The sequence below is a fragment of the Lactuca sativa genome, chromosome 4 (genome assembly GCF_002870075.4).
Source record: "Lactuca sativa cultivar Salinas chromosome 4, Lsat_Salinas_v11, whole genome shotgun sequence".
NCBI lineage: Eukaryota > Viridiplantae > Streptophyta > Magnoliopsida > Asterales > Asteraceae > Lactuca > Lactuca sativa.
Genome location: NC_056626.2, coordinates 353,476,106 through 353,488,081, shown reverse-complemented (window position 1 = coordinate 353,488,081; position 11,976 = coordinate 353,476,106). Strand labels below are relative to the sequence as shown.

The window sequence follows — 11,976 nt, the reverse complement described above, 5'->3', positions numbered from 1 at the left end:
TAGGATCGCGGTTTTGGATGCGGGTTCGCGCCTGGACTCGGCGAGTCCGCGCTGTTTAATGAAGCCCTAATTTCCCGGTCCTAAGCCCTATTTAAAGGACCTTATGGCCCTTCATTGCGGCTACCTGGATCTTGAGAGCACCAAAGCGACTGAGGGTTTTTGTGAGTGAGATAAGAGGCCTTTGTTCACCAAATTTGTGAGTTTTTGAAAGAAAGGGAGAGGAAAGTCAAGCTAGAAGAGTTGGGGAGCTTGGATCTACTTTCATTTCATCAGAGGAGGCTTCTTGAGGTATCATTCCGAGCTTATTCTCGTGTTATTGTTGATATGGTCAAATCTAGGGTTTCTTCATGCCTTATTTGCTTTGTATTTGAAGTGTGAGAGGTCCCATGGGGATATGGTGCTTAGATCTGGACCTTAGTAGGTTCAGAGAGTCCCTAATGTCATGCTTTATGTCCTTCCATTTGGGTTGGAGACTAGGGTTGCCATCCTAGAGGTCATTTATCCTAAAAGAGCCTTGTAAGTGTTGCATGGTAACCAAGATATGAACTTTACGATATTTTATGCTTATATGTTTGTACCTGTGATTAGGTACGTTTTTAATGAACTCATTACCTGCTTTGGTTTTATTTGACTCGGGGCGAGTCAGTCGTTTCTCTTTCAAAAAAAAAAGATATGAACTTTACGTGATGAATGAGCTTAGGAGGGCCAGATCTATGAGTTGTTGAAGCAGATCTGACCTCAGAAGCAAGTATGAGTTGATGCATGGCATGGACTCGCCGAGTCCGAAGAACAGACTCGACGAGTAGCATGAAGATTGCCCTTAACCACTCAGCGAGTGGTCTTGCCGAGTTGTGGGTTAACTCAGTGAGTCAGGGAGAGTTGGAGAGGGTTGACAGGTGGACTGAGTCGAACTGGAACTCGCCGAGTTGTTCTTGAGACTCGGCGAGTTGAGTCGTGGTGGCCCCGCGATTCATGCCAGGTGGAACTCGTCGAGTCAGGGGCGTACTCGACGTGTTGAAAGAGAATCCTAGAGAGTTGGTGAAAACGTGTAGACTCTCCGAGTCGCCTTAGTGCACTCGCCGAGTCCGGTCAAAGTTGACTGTTGACCATTGACCAGAGTTGACCAGTGTTGACTTGATAGGGGTAGTCAACCTTAGTGGTAAAAGTGTTAATTAGAGATATACGATGTTATAGGAGGATTATAGCTCGGGGGATCGAGCACGAGTGATTTCCAGGATTCGTGAGTTATCGAGATATACGAGGTGAGTCTTCTCACTATACTTTACCTTGAGTAGGTAATCAGAGTTATGATACAGTGCTTGTATGCTATGTATGTGTTATGTGTTGCATTGCATTATTCTATGTGATTTATGTTGTGCATGTTACAGAGTTAGAACCTGAGGGTTCATAGAGTTTGGGTGCACGGACCCACAGAGTTATAGCCTCGAGTGGCTAATATTTGTTATATGTGGTATTTTGGGGAACTCACTAAGCTTTGTGCTTACAGTGTTAGTGTTGTTTGTTTCAGGTACTAGCGATGACCGTGGGAAGGCGCCGGCTTGATCTGTACACACGCATGAGATTTTTATGATATATGATCTTGGGATTTTGTATTATGTGAATTGGAATTTTAAACTTGATGTTTTATGAAAATTAAATGAAAAATGTTTTTTATATTATGCGAAAAATTACTTTGAAATTTACGGTGTTACAAGTTGGTATCAGAGCCAGGTTTGAGGGATTCGAGTACACCTTCGGGCGTATTTGAACTCAAACTGAGGATTTGAGAAGTATTTTCAAAAAGAGTAAAAGATTTTTTGGAATAACGCAGAGCAGAGTTGTGTGTACGATCAGTCCGCGCCCGAACGGTGATTTCCCCTAATACCCTCATGTTATGTGATATTGATATTGATATGATGTATTCGCATGCTAGAATAGGCTAGGTATTCCTATTAAGGCTAGAGTGGCCTGATTTGTGATGCCTTAGCCTAGGAAGAGGTGAGCTGCTATGAGATGCTTGAGAGTGAGTAGGTAGCAGCGAGGGGCTTGTGAGAGATCTATTAGAGAGTGGCCTATGCATGATAGAGTACTTGGAAATTGGGATCCGAAGAGGAGGACTTGGGGTGTATTCTGATACGGTGCGGACAGTAGTATTGGGCCCGTACTATTGAAAGCACCGGAGCGGTGTACAGCCCATGTAAGAATCTTTGGAATACCAAGGACCAAGAAGGAATGAGTTGTCGAGTATGAGTATACTCGAATGGGTTCTAATTTATCGTATGTCGTGTTTTAGAGGTAGATATGTTGGGTTTTGAGCATTCTAACACTCCTAAGTGTACATGCAACCCTAAATACCTTGGATCTATGTTTTCTCTATTATACATGCAAATAAGAACTTCCAAGGTATTATCCTAATCTAGCATACAAAACAATAATTATAGCAAGATAGAATACATACCTCTTTGGTGTAGAAAGTCTTCATGAAGCTTGAGTGCCAAGTGCCCCAAGTGTGACACCTCAAATGGTTCACACAACACCAAATACACATGGAATGACTTGAGAGAAAACTACACTCATGAAAATCGGCTAGCCCTCTCTAGAATAATACTAGTGCCTCTAGTGGCCAATTTTGCCAAGAATAATATCTTTATATAGTGTTACAATTAGGGCAAACCCTAATTGTCACGACTTTCCATTTCCTTGGATCCATGGGTACAAATACACCATGGAGCATCCATGGAGCATCATATGGGTTTTGGCCCAACTAGATAATCCATGGAGCATTAGCCCACTATACAAGTATGGATGATTTACACAATCAACCCATATATTTAATTAGTCTTCTTTTGATCACTTAATTAATCCTAGATTAATTCTTGATCAATACTAATTAAATAATCTCATTATTCTTATTATTAATATACTAGAACTTATAATATATTAATAACCATAAGTGTCTTATTTCTCTCATTTAGTCTATCCAAGTGCATGATGCCATGCAACCCAAATGGACCATGCCGGGTCGGGTCAAGTCTTACCAATTATAGTTATGGACTTACACATTAATCCAACAAGATCATGGTGAGGACACATTTGATGCCTGAGAGCAGTGGTACCAGTGATGAGGAGATTCGTCGGATCATTCACGAGGAGGTGGCTGCGGCCATCAGGGCAGAGATACCAGAGATGTTCAGGTCTATTAAGACCATGCTGATTGAGACCTTTGACGAGCGTTATGCCGCTCTTTCCGAGGCTGTTGTTGCAGCGGCCACCGCAGCTATTGCTGCCGCGAGGCCGCAAGGTGGTGATGCGTTGCTATTCCGGGAGTTCAGCAACACAAAACCACCAGAGTTTGATGGGACCCAGGATCCGGTGGCAGCTATGAGGTGGATTTCTGATATAGAGGGGTGTTTCTTCACTTGCTCATCTCCTGAGCATTTGAAGGTCCGGTTCGCGCTGAACCAGCTTCGCTTGGGAGCGAAGGACTAGTGGAAGTTGGTGACGGCGCATTTTACGCCTGCTGAGCTTGCGGCAGTGACCTGGGAGAGGTTCACTGCCATTTTCCGAGATGAGTACGTTCCCCAGGTGGAGAGGGAGCGTCTAGCCCAGGAGTTTCTGACCCTCAAGCAGAGTACTGAGTCTGTTACAGTGATCACCAGGATGTTCCATGAGAGGGCGATGTTCTGCCCTGAGCATGTGTCTACGGAGGAAGCACGTATGAGCCGCTATCTGAGTATCTTGAGGCGAGACATTCGGGAGTTCGTGGCGAACTCCTCGTACCGGACATTTGCCGAGCTTCAGGCAAATGCCCGGAAGAGAGAGATTGAGCTAGAGACTCAGGCCAGGGAGGAGGCGGAGTCTCAGGGGAGGGATCGACGATCGATACAGTCTCAGCCGGCAGCCAAGCAGGCCAAGCCCGCTGATCCCAAACCAGGGAGCCAGAAGGGCCGCACTTGTGGGAAGTGTGGCAAGGGTCATGACGGAGTCTGCAGAGCGGGATCTTGCTACAAGTGTGGCAAGGAGGGGCATATGGCCAAGGACTGCCCCAAAGGGTTTGCGGTGTATTTCCACTGCAATCAGACCGGACACCGGAAGGCAGAGTGTCCGCAGTTGCGAGGATCATCTCAGGGAGCACCTCAGGGATCTGCCCCTACTGCCATTAGAGCTACCGAGAGTCGGCCAGTGAAGGTCGAAGCGCCGAGGGCATGAGGGAGAGATTTTCAGCTGACCACAGAGGAGGTCCGTGCAGCGCCCGATGTCATGGCTGGTATGTATTCTTTCATGTATTTATTTTGATGTTGAGATATTATGCTTATGTTATGTTGTGCGCAGGTACTTTTCTTGTGAATTCTGTACCTGCCTTGGTGTTATTTGACTCGGGTGCGAGTCGGTCTTTTGTATCTTTGGCTTTTAGCCAGCATATCAGTGTTAGTCGTGAGGCGCTGAGTCAGCCTCTGAGAGTTTCCATAGCTGATGAGAGGGTGATATATGCCATGGAGGTTCTCCAAGGTTGCGTAGTTGAGATTTTCGGTGTTGAGTTCCCGATTGATTTGGTCCCTATTGCGATGGGAGATATCTGTGTCATTGTGGGCATGGACTGGTTGAGCAGGTTTGGTGCGGTTATCGACTGCGAGTGTCAGCTGGTGACCATACGAGGCCCTAGTGGGGGAGTTCTTTCGGTGTATGGCGAGGGTACGCGTTCAGGATCACCGTTTTGTTCGGCCGCTAGAGCGAGGCAGTGGCTACAGCAGGGCAGTAAGGGTTTTGTGGCGTATGTGATGGATACGCGGGTGGGTTCCGACCGAGTTCAGTTGAGGAGGTTCGGGTGGTGCGTGAGTTCCCGGATGTGTTTCCCGAGGAGTTGCCGGGTGTGCCTCCTGTGAGGCAAGTGGAGTTTAGTATCGATTTGGTTCCGGGGGCCGCGCCTATCGCCAAGGTGCCTTATCGTCTTGCACCTCCAGAGATGCAAGAGTTATCCTCGCAGCTTTAGGAGCTGCTGGGGAAGGGGTTTATTCGGCCGAGCAGCTCGCCGTGGGGAGCGCCTATCCTGTTCGTCAAGAAGAAGGATGGTTCACACCGGATGTGCGTTGATTACCGGGAGTTGAACAAGCTAACGGTCAAGAACCGTTACCCGTTGCCGAGGATCGACGATTTATTCGATCAGTTGCAGGGAGCATCTTGGTTCTCCAAGATCGATTTGAGGTCTGGATACCATCAGGTGAGGGTGCGGGATGAGGACGTCCAGAAGACAGCGTTCAGGACGCGTTATGGGCATTATGAGTTTGTGGTGATGCCTTTTGGGCTCACCAATGCCCCAGCGGTGTTCATGGATCTCATGAACCGAGTATGTAGGCCGATGCTGGATCGGTCAGTGATTGTGTTTATCGACGACATTTTGGTATATTCGAGATCTAGAGAGCAGCATGAGGTGCATTTGAGAGAGGTTCTCGGGGTTCTGAGATCGGAGAAGCTTTATGCCAAATTCTCCAAGTGTGATTTCTGGTTGCGGGAGGTCCAGTTCTTAGGACATCTTGTTAACCAGGAAGGGATATTGGTCGATCCGGCCAAGGTTGAGGCGGTGATGAGTTGGGAGGTGCCGAAGTCACCCTCGGAGATCAGGAGTTTCCTAGGGTTGGCAGGGTATTATCGGAGATTTATCAAGGATTTCTCCAAGATTGCTGTCACCAGATTGACCCGGAAGGGTGTTGCTTTTTCATGGGGCCCCGAGCAGCAGGCCTCCTTTGAGGCACTTTGCCAAAGGTTGTGCGAAGCCCCGGTGTTAGCCCTCCCGGATGGGATGGAGGACTTTGTGGTATACTGTGATGCATCGATTATGGGGTTGGGAGCGGTGCTGATGCAGAGAGGGCATGTGATAGCATATGCATCGAGGCAGCTGAAGCCTCATGAGACGAGATATCCCACCCATGACCTAGAGTTGGGGGCAGTGGTGTTCGCCCTCAAGATTTGGCGTCACTACTTGTATGGGGTTCGATATACGATATACACGGACCATAAGAGTTTGAAGTATTTAATGGATAAGCCCAACCTAAATATGCGACAGAGAAGGTGGTTGGATGTGGTCAAGGATTATGATTGTGAGATCCTGTACCACCCAGGCAAGGCTAATGTGGTAGCCGATGCATTAAGCCGCAGGGCGGAGAGCACCCCGCTACGGAAGGTATGTTTGAGATTGACCGTGATAGCTCCAGTATTGGACGCCATTCGTGGGGCACAGGCCGAGGCTGCGCAACCTGAGATGCAGAAGAGGGAACCAGTTGTTGGTTTGGTTTCTGAGTTCGTTACCGATGGTCGGGGGCTTATGACGTTTCAGGGGGGTATCTAGGTGCCGTTTGTGGGAGGAACGCGTACCATTTTGATGGAGGAGGCTCATCGGTCGAAATTTTCGATTCATCCGGGGGCCACTAAGATGTTTTTGGATTTGAGAAAGGAGTATTGGTGGCCCTGTATGAAGAGGGATGTCACGTGGTTTGTTGAGAGGTGCTTGACCTGCCGTAGGGTTAAGGCCGAGCAGTAGAGGCCGCATGGTAAGTTGCAGCCATTGGAGGTTCCCGAATGGAAGTGGGAACAGATCACTATGGATTTCATCACCAAATTGCCGAGGACTGCCAGAGGAGTTGATGCAATTTGGGTGATTGTGGACAGATTGATGAAGAGCGCGCATTTCCTTGCTATCAGCGAGAGTTCTTCAGCAGAGAAATTTGCGGAAGTATATGTGAGGGAAGTGGTATCTCGGCGTGGGGTGCCGATCTCGATTGTTTTAGACCGTGATGTGCGTTTCACTTCCAGATTCTGGAAGAAGTTTCATGAGGAGTTAGGTACTATTCTGCATTTTAGTACCGCATATCATCCCCAGACAGATGGTCAGAGTGAGCGGACGATTCAGACGCTCGAGGACATGCTTCGAGCATGTGTATTGGATTTCGGGGGCAGCTGGGATGCATATTTGCCCTTGGCAGAGTTTTCCTACAACAACATCCATCATTCGAGCATTGGTATGCCACCCTTTGAGCTGTTGTATGGGAGGAGGTGTCAGACCCCCATTTGTTGGGGAGAGGTTGGACAGAGGATGATGGGCAGTACGGAGATCGTGCTCCAGACGACAGAGCAGATCCAGCAGGTCAGACAGAGGTTGTTGACTGCTCAGAGCCGACAGAAGAGTTATGCATATAGATGCCGGTCCGAGCTTGAGTTTCAGGTCGGCGACCTTGTTCTCCTGAAGGTCTCCCCTTGGAAAGGAGTGATTCGATTCAGGAAGAGGGGCAAGTTGGGGCCCCGATATATCGGACCTTTTCGTGTGATCACGAGGGTAGGCCGGGTAGCCTATCGTTTGGATTTGCGAGCAGAGTTGGGGCAGATTCACGACACTTTTCATGTGTCGCAGCTGAGGAAGTGTATAGCCGACGAGTCGGCAGTAGTTCCATTAGAGGATATTCAGGTGGATGCGAGCCTGAATTATGCCGAGAGACCAGTGGCCATCAGAGATCGGAAGATCAGAGTTTTGAGGAACAAGGAGGAACCTCTGGTGTTAGTTCAGTGGCAGCATCGGAAGGGATCAGAGATGACCTGGGAGCCGGAGCGTGAGATGCGTGAGCAGCATCCGCAGCTATTTGCAGAGCGAGACTTCGAGGGCGAAGTCTAGTTCTAGTGGGGGAGAATTGTAACAGCCCGGATTTCCAGGTATCTTCTAATCATATAATTTTTGGTGTTTTGTGAGGGGACTCAGCGAGTTGGAGCTCAAACTCGCCGAGTAGGATCGCGGTTTTGGACGCGGGTTCGCGCCTGGACTCGGCGAGTCTAGGGAATGGACTCGGCGAGTCCGCGCTGTTTAATGAATCCCTAATTTCCCGGTCCTAAGCCCTATTTAAAGGACCTTATGGCCCTTCATTACGGCTACCTGGATCTTGAGAGCACCAAAGAGACTGAGGGTTTTTGTGAGTGAGATAAGAGGCCTTTGTTCACCAAATTTGTGTGTTTTTGCAAGAAAGGGAGAGGAAAGTCAAGCTAGAAGAGTTGGGGAGCTTGGATCTACTTTCATTTCTTTAGAGGAGGCTTCTTGAGGTATCATTCAGAGCTTATTCTCGTGTTATTGTTGATATGTTCAAATCTAGGGTTTCTTCATGCCTTATTTGCTTTGTATTTGAAGTGTGAGAGGTCCCATGGGGATATGGTGCTTAGATCTGGACCTTAGTAGGTTCAGAGAGTCCCTAATGTCATGCTTTATGTCCTTCCATTTGGGTTGGAGACTAGGGTTGCCATCCTAGAGGTCATTTCTCCTAAAAGAGCCTTGTAAGTGTTGCATGGTAACCAAGATATGAACTTTACATGATGAATGAGCTTAGGAGGGCCAGATCTATGAGTTGTTGAAGCAGATCTGACCTCAGAAGCAAGTATGAGTTGATGCATGGCATGGACTCGCCGAGTCCGAAGAACAGACTCAGTGAGTAGCATGAAGATTGCCCTTAACCACTCAGCGAGTGGTCCTGCCATGTTATGGGTTAACTCAATGAGTCAGGGAGAGTTTGAGAGGGTTGACAGGTGGACTGAGTCGAAATGGAACTCGCCGAGTTGTTCTTGAGACTCGGAGAGTTGAGTCGTGGTGGCCCCGCGATTCATGCCAGGTGGAACTCGTCGAGTCAGGGGCGTACTCGACGTGTCGAAAGAGAATCCTAGAGAGTTGGTGAAAACGTGTAGACTCGCCGAGTCGCCTTAGTGCACTCGCCGAGTCCGGTCAAAGTTGACCGTTGACCATTGACCAGAGTTGATCAGTGTTGACTTGATAGGGGTAGTCAACCTTAGTGGTAAAAGTGTTAATTAGAGATATACGATGTTATAGGAGGATTATAGCTCGGGGGATCGAGCACGAGTGATTTCCAGGATTCGCGAGTTATCAAGATATACGAGGTGAGTTTTCTCACTATGCTTTACCTTGAGTAGGTAATCAGAGTTATGATACAGTGCTTGTATGCTATGTATGTGTTATGTGTTGCATTGCATTATTCTATGTGATTTATGTTGTGCATGTTACAGAGTTAGAACCTGAGGGTTCATAGAGTTTGGGTGCACGGACCCACAGAGTTATAGCCTCGAGTGGCTAATATTTGTTATATGTGGTATTTTGGGGAACTCACTAAGCTTTGTGCTTACAGTGTTAGTGTTGTTTGTTTCAGGTACTAGCGATGACCGTGGGAAGGCGCCGGCTTGATCTGTACACACGCATGAGATTTTTATGATATATGATCTTGGGATTTTGTATTATGTGAATTGGAATTTTAAACTTGATGTTTTATGAAAATTAAATGAAAAATGTTTTTTATATTATGCGAAAAATTACTTTGAAATTTACGGTGTTACAAAGAGGTTTTCCCTAGCTATATAACCTAATACTACATTGCTATTAAGAGGTGAAATTAGGTACTACTTCTTCAAGTCTTGATGAATAGCTGTTGCGCCTGTAGATAAAACTTCCATCCACCATCTGTCACTTTTGAAATCAATCAGTGTCTTTTATATCCACCAACCATATATTTATATTGTAATTTTAAACTATATAATAACTATATCATATTCAAATCAAATGGAATTACGAACCATCAACACCAATAGGCCAATGCGAAGCCTTAGTTGCAACATCCAGGCACTACAGAATTGCTTGCTCTAACACAACACAAAGATATTAGCCACTTTTTTGCATCAGAAAACAAAATGAACTTAACAAACTTGCCATATCAAGAGAAGTCATGAATGGCCTTGTATACACTCTAACAACAGCTACTCCATGTACCAGCTGTAAAATAGGAACAACCTTTCTAGCAGCAATCATCAGTTCCATTACACGTGTCCCCCCCCCCCCCCCCCCCCTAATCTGAGATTTACATTTTTCAAATCACAAATCCAATTTGCCAAAAAGACATACATAATTAGCAATCTTATTTACTTTGAAAATGATAAAACAAGTCATGAATGACCTTCTGAGTTCTAACTTCCCTTAAAATGTTAACATAGGCTAGGGTAAGATCCCACTTATCAAAGGGAAAGAAGCAACTAAGCAAGAGAGATTACATTGCATACCCGTTAATCATAAGTACAACACGACTCCCATATTTAATTGGAGCATAGTTAGTCTCCTGAAAAGACAGAAACAAATTACCATAATTTGTACCTGTCATATACTTTGCGTCATAAAAGTCACATGGGACTAACCTCATAATTTGTATATTGCATATACTTTGCATCATAATTTGTATCTTTCACCAGCATCCATTGTAACATGTTCTGTTCTCACTCACTCACTCTCTCTCTCTAGATAGAGAAGGAGAGAAGAACGATTACCCATACAAGCCATCAACATTTTACCAGCATCTATTGTATCTTTCACCAGCATCCATTGTAACACGTTCTGTTGTGACAAACCTTCTTTTTAGTTTGAGCAAGTTTCGGTCTTTTGTCTTTCTAGTTAAAAAAAGAATACAAATTATTTTTAAAAAAAATAATTAAATTAAATTCAAATAGTAAAAAGTATTAAAATGAATCATATGTGAAGAGGCTACTTTTAGAAACCTTACCCCTATTGTAGCATTCTTAATAGTTTTATCTTCAAACAATACTTTCCCACAATCAACACAATGTCTTAAATTTAAATAATGAAAATAAATTATAACCCATGGTTACAAACAACAAAAAATTCAAATTAAAAAGTAAAAGGAAAAAAAAAAAAAAAAAAAAAAGAATAAGGATTATGGTGAATAGTGAATATTACTTACATGATTCCACTATTACGATCATGAGCTGTCAGAAATTTCCTTATACAATTAATGAAGACACTAAATTGTCTATCTTCCCTGAAATTATCTATCATTAATCTTAAAGAACATAAGAATTTATAATGCTTCTATTTTCGTAACTTTATGCCTAAAATGTCCTGAAAATATGAACCTTATAATGTCGTGTGGCATGTGAAATCCTATTTTTGTATATCGATTCGTAAGTTGTTTAATTCCCTGCAACATAAAACAAGTGACACAAATTACATAAAAACAATTTATTAAAAAAAGAAAGATACATAATATACCTTCAATTAAAGTTTTCTCACAATCAAGGCATGATCTGCAATGTAAAATCATGACATTCATTCAGTTGAACCACAAGGGTAAAATGGTCAAAAGGTTTATAAATGCTGGTAAAACTTCTCACGTATTGTTGGTGGGATAATAATGAGATATCTCACTGTTGCTATTTGTAATTCCTGCAATTTGCCCTTTGCTAAATAACATCACTGTAATTTCCTACCATTTTCACTTTCATCAATATCATTCCCTTCCAAATCAAGCATAAGGCCCAAAGCATCTCATATTCAACTAAAAAAAAGATAACAAAAACGTCACTGCTACTGCTGTGTCATCAAGAACCTCCTTGAATTCAACAGGATCCTGAAAATAAAAAGAGAAATTGAAAGTGATGTCATAAAAATTATTAAAAACAGCATAAGAATACAGGGATGAGCAAAGGAACCGAACCGGCCGGCACCGACCCGACCTGGGAACCGACTTCGACCGAAATCAAGAACCGAACCAGACCACCGGTTCAAGAACTACTGGTTCCGGTTTTTGCCAGGTCTTCGTCGTCGGAACCGGCCTTCGAAAAATAGCAACGTATTTTGAGAAATGTTTCGGTTTCAGTTTCGGTTTATGCTGGTTCTTGTCGGTTTTTGTTTAAGGGAAAATGACTTAACAGCCCAACGAAGTTTCCAAACCATTCAAAAAACTCGAATCATGTTTTGTCTGTTCAAAAAAACCCAACGAACTTAACTTTTTATCTAAAAAATCCAACAAAGTTCCAAACCGTTCAGAAAATTCCAATTTTGTTTTGTTTAAGTTCGTTGGGTTTTTTTTGAACAGTCAAAACATGATTGGAGTTTTTTAAACGTTTTGAAAATTCGTTGGTCTAACAAGTCATTTT

The 11,976-nt window shown here is 44.5% G+C and overlaps 1 long non-coding RNA gene across 1 annotated transcript; it reads right to left on the bottom strand.

The window, feature by feature from the left end:
- Window positions 1-10,006: 10,006 nt before the first annotated feature.
- LOC122197815 (uncharacterized) lies at window positions 10,007-11,441 on the bottom strand. The gene is made up of 3 exons (XR_006191507.2): window positions 11,212-11,441; window positions 11,090-11,124; window positions 10,007-11,018 (listed from the first exon to the last, which is right to left on the bottom strand). It is a non-coding gene; the product is annotated as an uncharacterized LOC122197815 (long non-coding RNA).
- Between the last annotated feature and the right edge of the window lie 535 nt (window positions 11,442-11,976).